Source organism: Mytilus trossulus, chromosome 9 (assembly GCF_036588685.1).
Source record: "Mytilus trossulus isolate FHL-02 chromosome 9, PNRI_Mtr1.1.1.hap1, whole genome shotgun sequence".
Taxonomy (NCBI): Eukaryota; Metazoa; Mollusca; class Bivalvia; order Mytilida; family Mytilidae; genus Mytilus; species Mytilus trossulus.
Window position 1 is genome coordinate 60,056,978 of NC_086381.1, and position 16,137 is coordinate 60,073,114.

The 16,137-nt window shown below is 31.2% G+C and overlaps 1 protein-coding gene across 3 annotated transcripts in view; it reads left to right on the forward strand.

The window, feature by feature from the left end:
- The first annotated feature begins 6,554 nt into the window (after nt 1–6,554).
- LOC134683182 (transcription factor egl-13-like) overlaps nt 6,555–16,137 on the forward strand; it is an 84,437-nt gene continuing 74,854 nt past the window's right edge. Inside the window, exon 1 of one of the 3 annotated variants that reach the window (XM_063542307.1) lies at nt 6,555–6,685. The gene's annotated coding sequence lies outside the window, so the exon portion shown is untranslated. Of the gene's footprint in view, nt 6,686–10,787; nt 10,965–16,137 lie in introns of those variants that run through there. The other 2 variants (XM_063542306.1, XM_063542308.1) reach the window with 2 other exon arrangements.

The following is a 16,137-nucleotide window of genomic DNA, read 5'->3' on the forward strand; positions in this document are numbered from 1 at the left end:
TTGACACATAAAGTTTATTGTAATATACTTAACAATATTATATACTTCATTTTCTATATCCATATTTCTTGACAACTTCATCACCAAACTGTAAGTAGCCTTTTCATAAACTCGTAATAAATTATAAATGTCGCATCTCATTTTCTCGCTTTTCTCACGTCTGTCTTGTTTTTTTCACAGTAAGATGCAAAAGTAAAATACTTTAATTTTCATAATCTCCCAGTAAAAGTTGAAATACAAATGGGTTTGTTTAATGGGTGGATACTTTTTGTATAATAATGGCTTGGAAATGTGTATGACATATTTTAGGGGGAATGCACATTCATTCATTTTCTTTGGCACCAATTTCCTTAGAGTTAGATTTATGGAAAATTGTATTATCATGTATATTTGATTTCAAAATTTTGACAATGATGAATAAATATCAATGGAAGATTTGAATGATTTTGAAAACTGAAATTTGTGGTTAGATTTTACTTGCAAAATCCATAAAAAGAATAATAATAATTGAATATTAATGAGAGTTCTACTCCCAATGGGGGATTACAAAAAAATGGAAACACATATATTTTGTATTAGCTAGAATATGTTTTGTAAGCAGTTTATTTTTATCATTTTGCATTCAAATATGTAATGATTTGTTCATTTTTGTCAATTTAGATATTTATCATATGAAAATATATATTATTGAAGAGACAGTTTGTTACAGGTTTTAAATCTACAGTTCTTGAAAATGTGTAGGCTTAATTTGGAGTGTTATGTAACGTAACAAAATAGTTTGTTCTTAAAATAGTAAGATTTTATATATGAATTATGAAATATGAATTATGAACTAGTATTCCAGTTTCACTTTCACTTTTATGTTTTAAATCAGAAATGTGAAATATTAAACTTTTGTATTTAAGGTATAAGTAAACTGAACTTTGGCTTATTCTTCTTTGATATTGCTACTTCTATTCATTTGTACTAATATATTTCTCTACGATAGTTTTTATTTTTTTACAATTATGAAATTAATGCTTCAGTGTATTAACTTTCTTAATTGAAGTTTTTCACAGTTAAATTCCAGTTCATTGGTTATTTCATGCTATGTTCAATTTATAGAAAAAGCGTTGTCACAGAATATTGTACTCGAAAGACACAACAAATCAGTAAGAAAATTGGTGAATAGGGGAAAAGTTAATTATTAGAAATAAAAGTGAACTAAATGACTATTTGTGTAAGTTTTTACATATCAGTGAGTAACAAAGCTTCCGTCTTTTCCCACCATTGAATTTTCAATATAGAAGTTGTTTAATAAACTGACTACGAAACAACAAAGGGCAGACCTCAGCGTGACCCAGCGTCTCTCCTCATTCCAGCCGTGTCCGCCAAATAGCTCATTACATCACAATTAAATTAGCCCAACCGATGCAAATGATAAAACATTTAATCAAAACGTGCCTTTTGTAAATTCAATATAGGTTTTTAATAAAACACTGGTATTCAGAGTTAATAAAACTGAGTGCGAGCGTTAAAGCATTAATCTAGGATTTGTTCCCTGAAAGACTTAAACAATTTGGCTTTGTTTGCAAGCACTTATCACCCATTAGCAGAAAACAATGATACAAAACATATGCCATTCTTAATATCCTTTAGTTACACTGATAAGCTAATGGATATCACAAAATAAATGTCTTGAGATTATGATTTTTTCATTATTTTAAATAAGTATAAAGATGTAAGGGCAGACAACCTGACTCCCAACAAAAAACTTTTCAGACAAGTCAGTGTCAATTTCTTATCAGATCCATGTGGTTTAGTATAAGTATTAAAATATTAAAATGTGCATTAAAAAAGATTACTGTGCAGTCACCTTCTCAGTGTGGGATCTGCATTTAGGAAATGACTGCAGCTTCTTATAAATTGTAATTTATAATAAGAAATTATCTCAAAATTAATGCTCAAATATTTTCTGTTACAAATATCAATGTTAAGGAATAGAAGCAATCTTGTTCCCTTTTAAATAGATAAATTTTTTGTTCGGAGGATATTTTTAATAAGAAATAATCTCAAAATTAATGCTCAAATATTTTCTGTAAGAAATATTCCTGTTGAGGAATACAAGAATTCTTGTTCCCTTTTAAAACATAAAATTTTGGTTTAGAGAATATTTTTATGGTTTAGAGAATATTTTTAATGATGCTGCATCTGATATGACATCAATTGTAATTTGATTGGACAACAGGTTCATGAAATGGACATTTGAGTGTTTGAATATCCACCTGCAGTTGTGGTAGAAGTTTTTTGAAGATTTTGATCTGTAGAAACTTAATATATCTCTATAATTTCAGGGACTATTAAAAAAGGTTCCAATATCAGTTTGGTATTTGATAGTTGCAATCATATTTTATTTCTTAAGTACCGTTATATAACAACCAAAATTTCAAGAATTATGTAGAGAGAGATGCATGGTCATCTTCAGTTTTTGGATTTTTCAGTTTCAGTAATTGTCACATATATTGATACTAACCTATCAAAATGGAAAGAAACTTACCAATTGATAAATAGAACAAATTATAAAAAATAGACCCAAGATTATAAATTGTCTTTATAATTAATTTAAGCTAATCATTGTCAAAATTAGATGCACATGTCCTTCCCCAAAACTTCTCAATGTATTTTTTCACTATGATATCAATCCAGATTTTTCAAGAAATCCTTGAGCTAGTGTCTGTCAATTTGTTTCTTATAAAATTAAGAACATGGTCAGTAATTATGTTTTGGAGGAAAAGGAGTTTTTCTAGTAAAATTTAGAATGCATTTAACTGAAATAAGTTTTCTGTAATTCTTTCTTGACCTATGAAAAACTTTGTCATTAAACATATGTTGACAAAATTTGAGAAAGTGAAACAAAAAGCTGTCTCCTATAATTCACTTGCCATACATGTGTGAAGGATGTGGACATAACAAAGTAGAGAATGATACAAAACCCATATCAGTTGACTCTTAAAAAAAACCCATTTCAGTTGACTCTGAAAAAAAACCCATATCAGTTGACTCTTAAAAAAAACCCATATCAGTTGACTCTTAAAAAACCCATATCAGTTGACTTTTAAAAAAAATCCCATATCAGTTGACTCTTAAAAAACCCATATCAGTTGACTTTTAAAAAAAATCCCATATCAGTTGACTCTTACAGTTGACTCTTAAAAAAAAACAAAAAAAAACATATCAGTTGACCCTTAAAAAAAACGCTCAGAAAGTCAATTGAACCATTAAACATCCAGCAGAATATAAATATTTAAAAAAAAAAAAAAAAAAATCAAAATATTTCTCAAAAATGTTTAAATTTTTTTAGAGATCTTTGAGCCAAACACAGTGAGGTTTGACCAAAAAAATAAGCATAAGTGCATGTTCCCTGATTTTCCCAGTGACCCTAGACCTACAAGGACGTCCTTTACCATGTTAACTTTTTTCTTCTGGAATTCCCCTACCATTGGACTGTATTTTACGAAAATGCACATTGCAAAAACACAATATGTTTTTGTAAGTACAATGTATAAGAATAGAAACATAATTGAAGTAGGAATAAAACAAGTACTTAAGAATTTTTATTTGTACACATTGTAAAGGCAATGCACAGTTATAGCGGAAACTATTGAACACTATAATGTGGTCAATATAAAGAGGTTTAAGTGCCTTTGTAAAGGAGCTCTTATCGTGACTACTCGATAACGAAAAAAACTTTTTTCCCATAATTCATTTAATAGGCTGCCAAAATAATATAGATCCGACATGTCACAAAAGGCGAGACGCTTTCCTCTGTTTTTGGATATCTTAACGACTTATTACACTATTTTGTCACTTCAGGCACTTTAATTATGGGCGGGAAACCCTTGTTTTTTTCCTCATTGCGTTGCTTTGTGGTCATTACAATATTTAGCCGAAAGAATGAAGTCGACAGTTGTAAACGTAAACAAAACATAAAATTAACTAATTGTTTTTGGATTTTAGCCAGGACTAAAAGATTTTTTATATAGATTGCTAATAGCTTCCTATACGAAGCCGTAGAAATGAAAGTGTCTGAAAAGTTTTTTCTCAGGGTAATTGTTTTAAGTGATGGCTAGAATTATTTTCCCCTCTTAATTGTTTCACTAATTGGCAGTCATTTTGATGGACATTTGCACCTAATCAACTTCCTATTTGATAAAAGATTGATTTTTAAAATATCTGACTTAAACAATTGACAAGATTTTTAATAGGCAAAGCTAGCTGGCTTTATTGTAAGTGTAATGAATATAGAGTTTTTCATCCTCGTTTACATGAATTTAGGAGCACATTATTTAATGAATTTGAATGCTTCTTCTCTTTGTAGTAATTTGCTTTCAATTTATGTGTTTGAACAATTTGCCTGTTCTGAAGTAGCTCTAGTTTATAAAGCAGTAAGAGGGAGCAATATTTATTTATCCAAGTCACAATTTATAAAAGTAAACCATTATAGGTCAAGGTACTGTCTTTAACACAGAGCCTTCACACCGAACAGCAAGCTATAAAGAACCCCAAAAATTTACTAGTGTAAAACTATTCAAACAGGAAAACCATAGGTCTAATCTATATTAAAAGAACGAGAAACAAGAAACACTTATGAACCACATCAATAAACGACAACTACTGAACATTAGATTCCTGTTTAAAGGTTTTAATGGTACCAAACCTTCACCTTTATCTGAAACAATAGTGTAACATCACAACCTATGTATATTTTGGACAAAAGTCATCTTTCAAATATGTATGAAAAGGAAAGTAGAAATGAGAAAATGAAGAGTTAGAACAGAAGTGGCACATATTAACTTCCTCTTCCCATTGTTTACAGAAATTTTTAATGTGGATAGGTCGTCTGAAATTCTTCCCTCTTCCTTCTTTTCTCCTCACTACTTATAGTCTCTCCCTTTTTGTTGTTCTTGAAATTTCTTCTTTTATACTGAGGTTACCCCTTAGACCAAGGAAATTCATTAAGTAATGAATTGTAAAACCTAAAGCAGAAAATATATATGTCCCAGTAGGTGTTTTTTGGAGATACCTTAATTTTGTCTCTGAGAGATAGTTGTCTCATTTGGAACAATTTCTTAATTTTTGTTTAATCTTGATTTGGTTCTAACATATTGCTCAAAGATACAAAATAAGTTAACATTATCTCTATATACAGAAATCATCCACAGTAATAGAAACTCTGAAGGTAGATTGTAGTAAAACAGTAAAAGGACAGACAACCAGTCTAAAAAAAAATGTAGAAATTACCTGTCCCTTATATATCTGTTCAAACAGGAAAAGGACTGGCAACTAGTCTAAAAAAAGAATGTAAAATTTACCTGTCCCTAATATATCTGTTTAAACAGAAAAAGGGCAGGCAACCAGTCTAGACACAATGATGACAAGATCCTGTTTACAGAACAAACTCTTTGTGTCAAATCCTATTGCATGTGTTTGATTGTCAGAGAGAATTATCTATTTCCAGTTATAGCCCTTGATTTTTACAAAAGAACAAAAAACATTGTCTAATGTGTGTCTGCAATTGTATTAGTTTAGAAAACAACTAAGGAAATGGAAAATAAAATAAAATTATGATACGGTTATTTCATCTTGCATTGTTCGCCAACAATTTCATTTTATATTCTTCGTAAATCGAATGCCAAGATGATTTACACTAATGAAAAGTATTTTTGTTAAGACGAAACTTAATGGATTTGGTTCTTTGTTAATCAGTTCTCTATTGTTACGAAATTTTGTTTGCAATGTATGCCTTTGTTCCCGAAGCGAGTACAATTCCATGATATTGTATACAATTTAGAAAGACACCGAGTTGTATATTATCTGACTTAACGGGGATCAATAGGCCTGGCTATTGTATTCTGTAATGATATTTAGTCTTCATTTAGCATACTTGAATAGGTTCACAAATTCATCACCGCCTTTGAGGAGAACATCACATTTTCATTACTATAACAAAGCTCAGCGAACTGTTCCAACGAGGGTTTGTTATAATAATGGCAAAATTAATATCTTTTACATTGAGCGGCCGTTGCATTATTTGCAGTATGAAAAAATCATTGCCTCCGATGGGTCTTAAAAATCAATGTTGGTTTTTGTTAATTTTTTTGCTCCCCAAAATGCTGGATCAATAAGTTGATGAAATTCCTAAACATCAATTGGCATTGTTGAATTTCTTGATGACTAACGAGAAAAGCTTAAGAATTGTTCATTTGTGGTTTTTGTTATGGTTATTAATCCACGTCGCTGCCGTCTCAGCACTGATTCTTTCGGTGAGACACATTTTTTTATTCAAAATCAACACCTGTTTTTTAAATAGATATATTACATATAATCAGTAGCTCTTATTCATGTATTTATTTCAAATTTTTTTCATTCTTTTTTTTTGAACAAATGTAATAATTTGAATTGTAAATTTTATTTTTTTTTCAACGGAAGCAAGTCGTAAATTTATCAATTTTTAATATTCATCAGCATTCGGTTACAAGTGTACATTTCACTCTTAGAGAAATTGACACACTTGATAAGTGATTATCAGAAATTGATTATTTTAATTACACAATTATGTAATTGAGATATATTGTTTATCAACAGGTACAGATGTGATTGCTGACATCAACTGGTTTACAGAAAATAAAGAGTCCATTTAAACAAGGTAAGGAGATACTTCATTACTGATAACAATTTACCTGTTAAAGTTGTCACAGGTGTTAATTGGTTGAGGGGAATTAAAGGGGGAGGGGAGGGAAATGTCATTTTAGCATGGTTCTCACAGTGGTACGTCTAGGAGAATTTGGTTTAGGAATGGAGGGGTTATAATTTGATAATTGGAATCAATGGCATTGGGAAGGGAGTTAATTTTATAAGACTGTTTGTGGTCTCTTTAATGGAGTATGAATGGTAGTAATCTTAGAAAAGCTTAATTGTCTTATAAGTATTCGTAAAAGTAGTAAAATAAATTATAGAATAATACATGTATATGAAAATTGAAATATTGAAAAATACATCATAAAGAGATTTCCCCATTCATTTTCCAACTACCCCACTCCCCCCATAAATTCCACACTTTCTACAACACCATAAGATGGTCTTTTTATCACTAGGAAAAATGTACAATGTACCTCACTTCCATTTTTATGTCCCACCTACGATAGTAGAGGGGCATTATGTTTTCTGGTCTGTGCATTCGTTTGTTCGTTCTTCCGTTTGTTCGTCCATCTGTTACACTTCAGGTTAAAGTTTTTGGTCAAGGTAGTTTTTGATGAAGTTGAAGTCCAATCAACTTGTAACTTAGTATACATGTTCCTTATGATATGATCTTTCTTATTTTAATTCCAAATTAAAGTTTTGACCCCAATTTCACGGTCCACTGAACATGGAAAATTATAGTGCGAGTGGGGCATCTGTGTACTATGGACACATTCTTGTTTAACATATTTTGATTTTATATCAATATGGTGCACTTCATTTGGAAGAAAAATGGACTAAATTCAAGACTTAGAGACTCTAAGTCACTCAGTCTTTTAAAATTTTATACTTAATATATCTAAGTGATTTTGGGGCCTCGGTGACCAAGTGGTCTTAAGTATGTGTAGGTCTACAGTTATCACTAGCCAGTCAACACTTAAGGTTGTTAGTTCAAACCCCACTACTTGTGACGATGTTTGACTCATATCTAGATTATCAAGGATAAACACTTTTCTGTCGAGGGCTATGGCTCTCTTCAATACTTGTGAGTTCAAACCCCACTACTTGTGACGATGTTTGACTCATATCTCAATTATCAATGATAGACACTTTTCTATCGAGGGTTATGGCTCTCTTCAATACTCCAACCTACTCCATTTTTCATATTTGGCTACCACTATAAAGCCAAGGGTATTGAAAGTGGTGTTAAATACAATCACACAATCAATCTAATTGGTCTTAAGGATTTTTGTGGTCTCTGGTAGTTTTGACTGATCCAAATTTCACAGAAAAAAATCACTTGCACTAAAATTAATTTGGCTCGTTTAATTTTTATAAAATTTTAACAAAAATATAAAAATTTCAAAAATTTTGAACCAACCGTTTTGTCAGAAAAATTACACTGGTTATTTAGCAGTTTGACAAACAACAATTTTGATCATTGAGAAGCTTAATATTCCTTTTACAACACAACCTAATTAAAACGTTTAGCTGACTTTACAGAGTTATCTCCCTGTAGTGTTAGGTACCACCTTTAAGTTAGATAAATGATTGTTGATTTTTTCATTGAAATTTTGTTTAGTGAACAAATGTCCAGCACATCTGGTAACCTTTGATTAAGAATGTGAAACCTTTTCTGGTCTTTTCTGGAAACAAACTCAGTGAATTGAAGACAACATAAAGCTTTACAGTTTACATGACCATTGGATATCAGAAAAGCGATCCTATTGGCTTTTGGGTGAATACATACATCAATGGCTGATCCAGGAGGGGGTGCCGGGGGTTGGTACCCTCTGTCTTTTTGGACGATCAATGCATTTGAATGGGGACATATCGTTGGAACCCCCACCCGCTTTATCCTGGGTTGAGACCCAATTGAAAATGGTTAGATCAGCCTTTGATGTTTGATAATTTATAAATAAAATATATATAGATTCCACCACTGTATCAAGTGTATTACATATTTTTCAACTACAGTAAGTTGAATTTAAAATAATTAAGATTCAACTGTTTGCAACTGGAGAAATATGGTTATTAATGAGTTATTGCAGTGGAATATGTTTCTCTTAAGTTTATCCTTCTTTTTCAAAGATTTAAGATGAGAAAAATTTGTCAACAAATTATATGAATTGTAATGTATCCCACCATGTATTTTTTTTTAAATAATTAATCTTTACCACAATGCACCATTCTTACATCCCTAAACATTTTGCTTGAATGCAAGAAGTGAGCCAGTATCCTGGTGTAACTATTGAGAGGACCAATTTCATCCACCTTTTGAATATGAACAAATGTTCTCTTATTAGAATTGGACTTATAATAGATAGATCTTGCTAATCTGGTATCTAGGTTATTTACTGGTCTCTTATCCATCTTTTTAAAGACAGCTGCCAGATTATAAAACTTGTCCAAGACCTTTCCAGGTGTTGAGTTAGCTTCTGTTTAAAGGGGGAAGTATGATTATCGGTAGTTGGCCCCTGAGGGGGAAGTATGATTATCGGTAGTTGGCCCCTGAGAAATAAAATATAACACTATTTAGTCTTTTCGAAGTTACTGCAATTTTAATCATATGTACATTAGTAAATTTTGACCAGAAATGTCAATTATGATGTAACAATGACATCATCAACTTGTGGAAATTCAAAATGGACTTTTGTATTTCATGACCTTAATTGCCAATTTTCAGAGCTTTTATGAAAATTGGATATAGTCTTGATATAAGATAACCTTAACCAAAAATATACCTTATTAATGTAAACTTAATAAAAGACTTGTTGCAGCAAAATTTCAAGTTTCAATAAGGCTTGAGCTTATATGAGGCAGTTTAAACTTATTGAAGTTCTAACAAATATTGAAAAAAATAGATTATAAATTGAAAAATTTTGAAATGCAGATATCTAGCAGACATTTGCTTCTAAACATCTGCAGGATATTATATGATAGATTTATGACGGTGTAGATTTTCAAATTCAAGGGGTTAAAAAAAGTAATGCTTTAATACTCAAAAGGTCAAAAGATTGCAATGTCAAAAATCCATCTTAAGGAAAAACGCATTTTTCAAACTCCCATAAGAAAATCTAATGTTTTACTGATGAAAAGAGGTTTCACTATCAGCATTGTTCAGTCAAACAGAAGAAAAGCTGTCTTGATCATATTTAGTTCTACGAAATAAAAAAAAAACGATTATTTCATTTATATGTAAATTATACTGGCACACAATTTGTTTTAGACAATCACATCTTGACAGATTTTCTTTTAAATTGTTTCATTTATAGTGAAATGTGATGGACAGTTTCGGTTTTCGGTTTGTTTATCGTAGCAATTTCTTATTGTTTCTGACTCACAGCCATGACAATAAATTCTCCCCGCAAACTTTCGCCATGTTTTTCTTGGACATTAAATGGGAAGAATGACGTCTGCAAGAACACTCACTATATGTTTTTATTGTTGTGATTTTCTTAAGAGACATTAGAATGTGTCAGTTAAATGATTACAGCAGTGATAGGGACAATTTAGAAAAATATGGACAAGGTCTCGGAATCATTACAAATAACAATGGACTACTCTCTACGATAGCTCAACGACAATCAGTTGGGGCTCTCAAAAGATTTACCACCAAAATCAATGGAAATAGATAAAGTGACATTTTTTGTTATCGCTGTCAGGAGTTAAGTCCCGATCACGTTTTGATCGCTGTACTATGATTAAGTAAATGTTTTAAAGGCCATTGTTATCTGCCAACGACAAACATAAGAATTATGATAAACCTTTGTTAATAGAGGGTGAATAGCACGAAATCCAAACAGACCAGGTTCTTGTTTACCCCGCTACCTTTCTTATTCTCCAAATAATGCCTACACTCAAACAACAAGCATAGCCGTGTTTCTAAGCCCCTAATCTATCCTAGTATTGTACAAGTTTGGGAGAGTTCTCGACAATGGTTTACAAATGAAAGTGTTTACTGTTAACAAACATGATTGTTAGAAGAATGGGCTGAGATAACGAGTCATCGTTGATGTATTGTAGACTGGGGATAATAATAAGGATTAAGTCGGGTAGCGTTATCAGTGGTAACAAAGGGTTAGATAACGGGACTCAGAGATGTATGATTAGAAAATGACTTTTGTCTCCAGTATAATTTGATGTGCTGCAGGATTTAGTTTGTCTCAGTTGACAAGTTTTTCGGATATTGTTCCGTGACGGATTTACGTTTTGTAGGAGGCTGAGTTTTTCCCAGGATTCAGTAGGTAAAATGTATTTGATAACGTACAATGAGGAAGTCATTCATTGTCTCAGGTTTATAAGTCATTGTTTGAACAACGGTTAAATATTTGTAGTATCTATTTTAATTAGGGGAAGATCAAGGTACGTTATAAGTAGGGGATGTTTGCACTCTATTTTTATATGTGTCTGAGGAAGATTTTTAAGTGAAAAATGTTTTTGGGTTTTTCGGGTTTTAATGTTTTGGTTAATTAGGTTTTAAAATCATCTGATTTACTTCTTCTCCTTTGAAGGGAGAGGGGTTGACTTAGAATTTTTTACCTCAGTGTGAATGAAATTTGAAAACACATTTGTTTTTTCATTAATAAAAATTTCTAGCTACACTCACAATTTTACAAATTATTTACCACTGATGCTTCTTTTTTAAACTGCTACCGAAAGTTGTATATACAAAAATGGATGGTCTTCTGTTAAAACTTGTGTTATTATTTAATAACCATTTGACAAAAATTTGTAATTGACACAATTTTTTATGTTCGAATAAACAGTATATTAAGAATAGCACCTAGAGAAAAAGAAAAACCACAGCAGGTCAAATTCCAACAAGTATTACTTTGTATAATTGGACAGAATTATCTCCCCCTTATAAATATAAAGGTATCATTTTTGAAAGAGTTCATGGGTATTTAAGTACCTTTATCTGCAGATATTTGCCCCATTCTACTTGAGAGTGCACAATGTGAAGAGGTAAAAACCAGAAGTCTTTGTTTTATCTGAAGATGAGTTATTAAGAGGTGCTCCTTATCAGGAGCACAATTACAGAACTGTGATAAGCCCTGTCAACAGTACATTAAGTAGTCATCATTTATCCTGTGGTGTTTTGCTACTGTTTAAAATTTTAATTTTAAAAGTTCATAATTCTAAAAGTTACTGAATTTATTTTTTTAAAATAAATTAAAGAAAACAAGATGCAGGGTCAATTTAGGAATATATTGCAGTACCAATGCCACTTAAATTAGCAAGGAGCTAACAAGAAATATGAAAGCAAATAAGATAATTCAATTTATTGTACAGCAACAAATTATTTAACAATGAAGACCAAAAGTTATTTTTCAATAGTTCATGTATATCATATAGTACTAGTGCACATAACGATTCAAATTCCTAGTAGTGGCATCATTAGTGACAGAAAATTTTTAAACAATTTTCAACCTTTGTCAAACAATAGAAGCGTTATTGCATGAATATTGGTGAATATCAACCCTCATAAAATCTGTATTATACACTTGCAATTTCATGCAGTATAAAAATCTACAAAGAGCAATATGCGTGCAATTACCATATACAGTGAAACCTTTTTAAACCGAACTTCTCCGGGACTTCAGATTTTGTTCGGTTTTGGTTGATATTCGGTTTTATCAGGTTCACAACGCACATGTTATTTGATATGACGGTGCTTACAAACATGTTTGGTTAAGACAGGTTTTCGGTTTATACAGGAATCGGTTTAGTCAGGTTTCACTGTAATACTTTCTGAAAAGTGTGCTGGCAAGTATAAAGGTTTTCAGTACTCCATCAATACAGTACCAGTCCAAAAATGTGACATTTGTTTTAGATAACGGTTTGATTGAATGGTTTACGGGAGAGGAGATTGTTGTTAGTCGGTTTTGTCTCAAATCTAAGGTCAACACAATTTGATAGGCAGAGGTATTGTAGTACATTCAACTTTTGTTTGGACCCTTATGCCAAGTCTGTCGGTATTGAAGTGCATTACTTTTGTTTGGACCTTTACACAACGTCTGTGTCAAATATATTTACAGATATTTTCCATTTATTGACGTCACAATTAAATTTGTTGCTTAAGACATCATAAATAGATATACTGTGGATTCATTATAACTCATCAGATACCAATTTTTCTGTTTTTTTTGTTGGTTTCAGATGAACCATGAATTGAAAAGTTCAAGTAATTACAAATTTTCTATCAGGTTGTATGCAGAATTTGGCAAAACCATGGAATCACATATCCATGAAAAGACATGTTTTTCCACAATTCACAAAATTGGTACCCATGAGAATAAATGAATCCACACTGTTCATTTTAGACTTGTTGAATCCACAGAATATATATAATTTGTCAAAAGAAGGATGAAGACTTGAATCCAATGGTGTATTTAAAGGCAGGAACTTCTTTCCCTTCTGGAGCTCATATGTTCCTCATAACTGCCAATGTTTTTGGCATAACAGAGTGAGAGCTAGTCTGATCTCCCTCTATCCAGCTCTTCAGATGTGGAAAATTATGCATGACAATCTTTTAAACACAAAATTTTAAGATGTGATGATATACAATAAATATTCTTAATAACCTTGGATGTCTTTTTACCATGCAATATTTAAGGTGGTACCTAACACTACAGGGAGATAACTCTGTAAAATCAGCTAAACGTTTTAATTACGTTGTGTTGATAAAGGGATATTAAGCTTCTCAATGATCAAAATTGGTGATTGTCAAATTGCTATATAACCAGTGTATTTTTTCTGACGAAACTGTTGGTTCAATTTTTTTTTAAATTTTTATATTTTTGTCAAAGGGTCAAAGTAATTACCTTGTCAAAATTTTATGAAAATTAAACGAGCCAAATTAATTTAAGTTAAAGTGTTGGGTACCACCTTAAAGCATTGTATTTGAAATGCAGGGGAAATCAATCATAGAAAACACTATCAAACAATTCAATCTAATATGTTACAGCAGGGTAAAAATACAGTGATTTGTTTTAATCTAAAGAGCAACCTCCCCCACAAGTGACAGATTTATTTATTTAGTTTTTTAGAAAAAAAAGGTAGAGCCTCCTACTTAAAAATGGTACTTTGTCCAGTATGGTTCCTGCTATTTTTGATGGAGACCGTATTGCTGTATTTACAGATTTATATAATAACGATTGCTTGTCTTGTCATCTCTTTCTCTTTTGAACATTTTATTTTTCTCTCCTCCTTTAACTTAAATATTTTGATATTTTTGACATGCTTGATGTCTTTTCTTTTTTAATTATTATTCTTATTTCCATTTTTTTTTATTTTATTTATGCTGTCTGATTATTTCCCTTTGAAAAAAAAAGTCATTCATATTAAATTCTTCATGAATTATAGTAAACTGTCTTGCAGCAGTGAACATTCTCACGTAATTACCAAGAAGTAAAGCAGTTAAGACAGTTGAAATTGTTTATATGTGAATTTTCAATTATTTGAATTAAACATCCTCATTATCTCTGGTTTATCTTGATTCATGGATTTTAACAGAGCTCATTGTTTATTGTTATATTCTGATAACTTTATAGTATATCTTATCTGCTACAGAAATTGTTCAGAAATATCATGGTTCAAAGAGATCATACAGCATTTGTCAGTGGAGTATTATAAGATTGTGACTTAAACACAGATTTTTGCTTGACCTTCTGAAAGTAATTGCAAAGGGGGGGGGGGGTTCTGGGGTATGAACCCTATTTGGACGATCAATGCATTTGAATGGGAGCTTATAGTTGGAACCCCCTTTACTCTGGATTGGGACCCCCCTTTTTAAAATGGCTGGATCAGCACCTGTTGTGATGTGTTGAGAACAAATGTTCATGTTTGTGACCTAGGGATTTATTAGCTCAATAGATGCACAAGATTCAAATTAAAATTTCCTTTTTTTTTGTTTGAAGTTTTTTCAACGATTATCTAGGATGATCTTTTATCTATCATTAACAGGTTATAGTGCTTATAAATTGTCTCTTCTTTTTCAGTAATCAAAATAATTGAAAGTTTATGTATATTGAGTTAAATTAAGTCCATTGAATTTTTTTCTATTGTTTTTATCATTTTAAAAAACTAATCTCAAATCAGTAATCAAAATGAAATAGGAGGCAGATTTAAACCTTAATTTATAGTTAAAAATTTATGACAATTGATTTAAGATGCTATTATTTGTTGGATAGTCCAAATCAGTTACAATAACAGGTTAAAAATATGTGTGTGTCTGTATCCTCGATCCAAAATTTTGCTAAGTCTCTTTGACACATTACTTTTTCCATTCTCAGTTTTATTAATGGTATTTAAATACAAGAGGAACTATGAATAAGATCAAAAGTCAAATTACTAATTCAATCAAATCCATTCCAATTATCCAGACATCATTTTGAAATATGCCCATCAATATTTGTATGTACAACAACTCTTTACTTTAATCTTTAATGGGAGGAAATTGCACTTTATTAAAACTGATAATGCAATTGTTATTGTCGACAGGTAAATAACCTGTATATTGGGACCACCTAGAAAAACAATGAAATCTTTATTGATTACTAGTAGAAGGTGAATTTATAAAAAAGTAAAAAGTAAATACTAGGTGTTGTATCTTTTATTCAATGAACAGTTTTAAATTAAACTGTTTTTAAGATCAACACGTTATCAAAGTGTTAGGTTTTTTAATTAGAATTTTGAAGTACAATGCGTTCTTGTTTATTGAAGCGATAAACTTCAAGAGTCTTCTTTGCAAGTGTAGAACTATATGAAGCAGCTTCAGTTTCCTTCTTCTTTTTATTGGCATGTTTTCTAGAAAAGTGCAGAGATTCTAAAAAAATAACTTAGATTGAGTTTGCCTATGTAACCAGTGATACATACAGTTGATGGGCCTTTGTGTTTTGTTTGTTTTTTTGGTTGTTTTTTTACACTTTTAATAATATTCTTACTAAAAGATGTGAAATGCAGAAAACTAAATTTACCAACATGTAACTCTGGTAAATCACGGCAAGGTTTGAATCCCCCTTTTTTGTATGATCAATGCATTTATATGTTGACAAATATTTAGGTCCACCTTTTCTCCTGGGTTAGAATTCCCCTTTTGTATGATCAATGTATTTATAGGTTGACAAATTTTTGGATCCACCTTTTCTCCAAGGTTGAAATTCCCGTTTTGAAAATGGCTGAATCTGTCCCTGAAAAGAAAAACAGTAATGGTTCTTAAGAAATCTCCCTTGGAGGTTTGATACATGTAAGTTGAGGGAGGATAGGACCTTTATCGGGACTCCAGGATCGGGTGTTTTTAACCTCGGGATTGACCATTTCGGGATCCAGGAATAATTTTTTTTAAATTTCGTGACCTCGTGATTTTGTGTTTTTAAGCCCGGGCTTTCGTGATTACATGTTTTTAAAGCCCAGGAT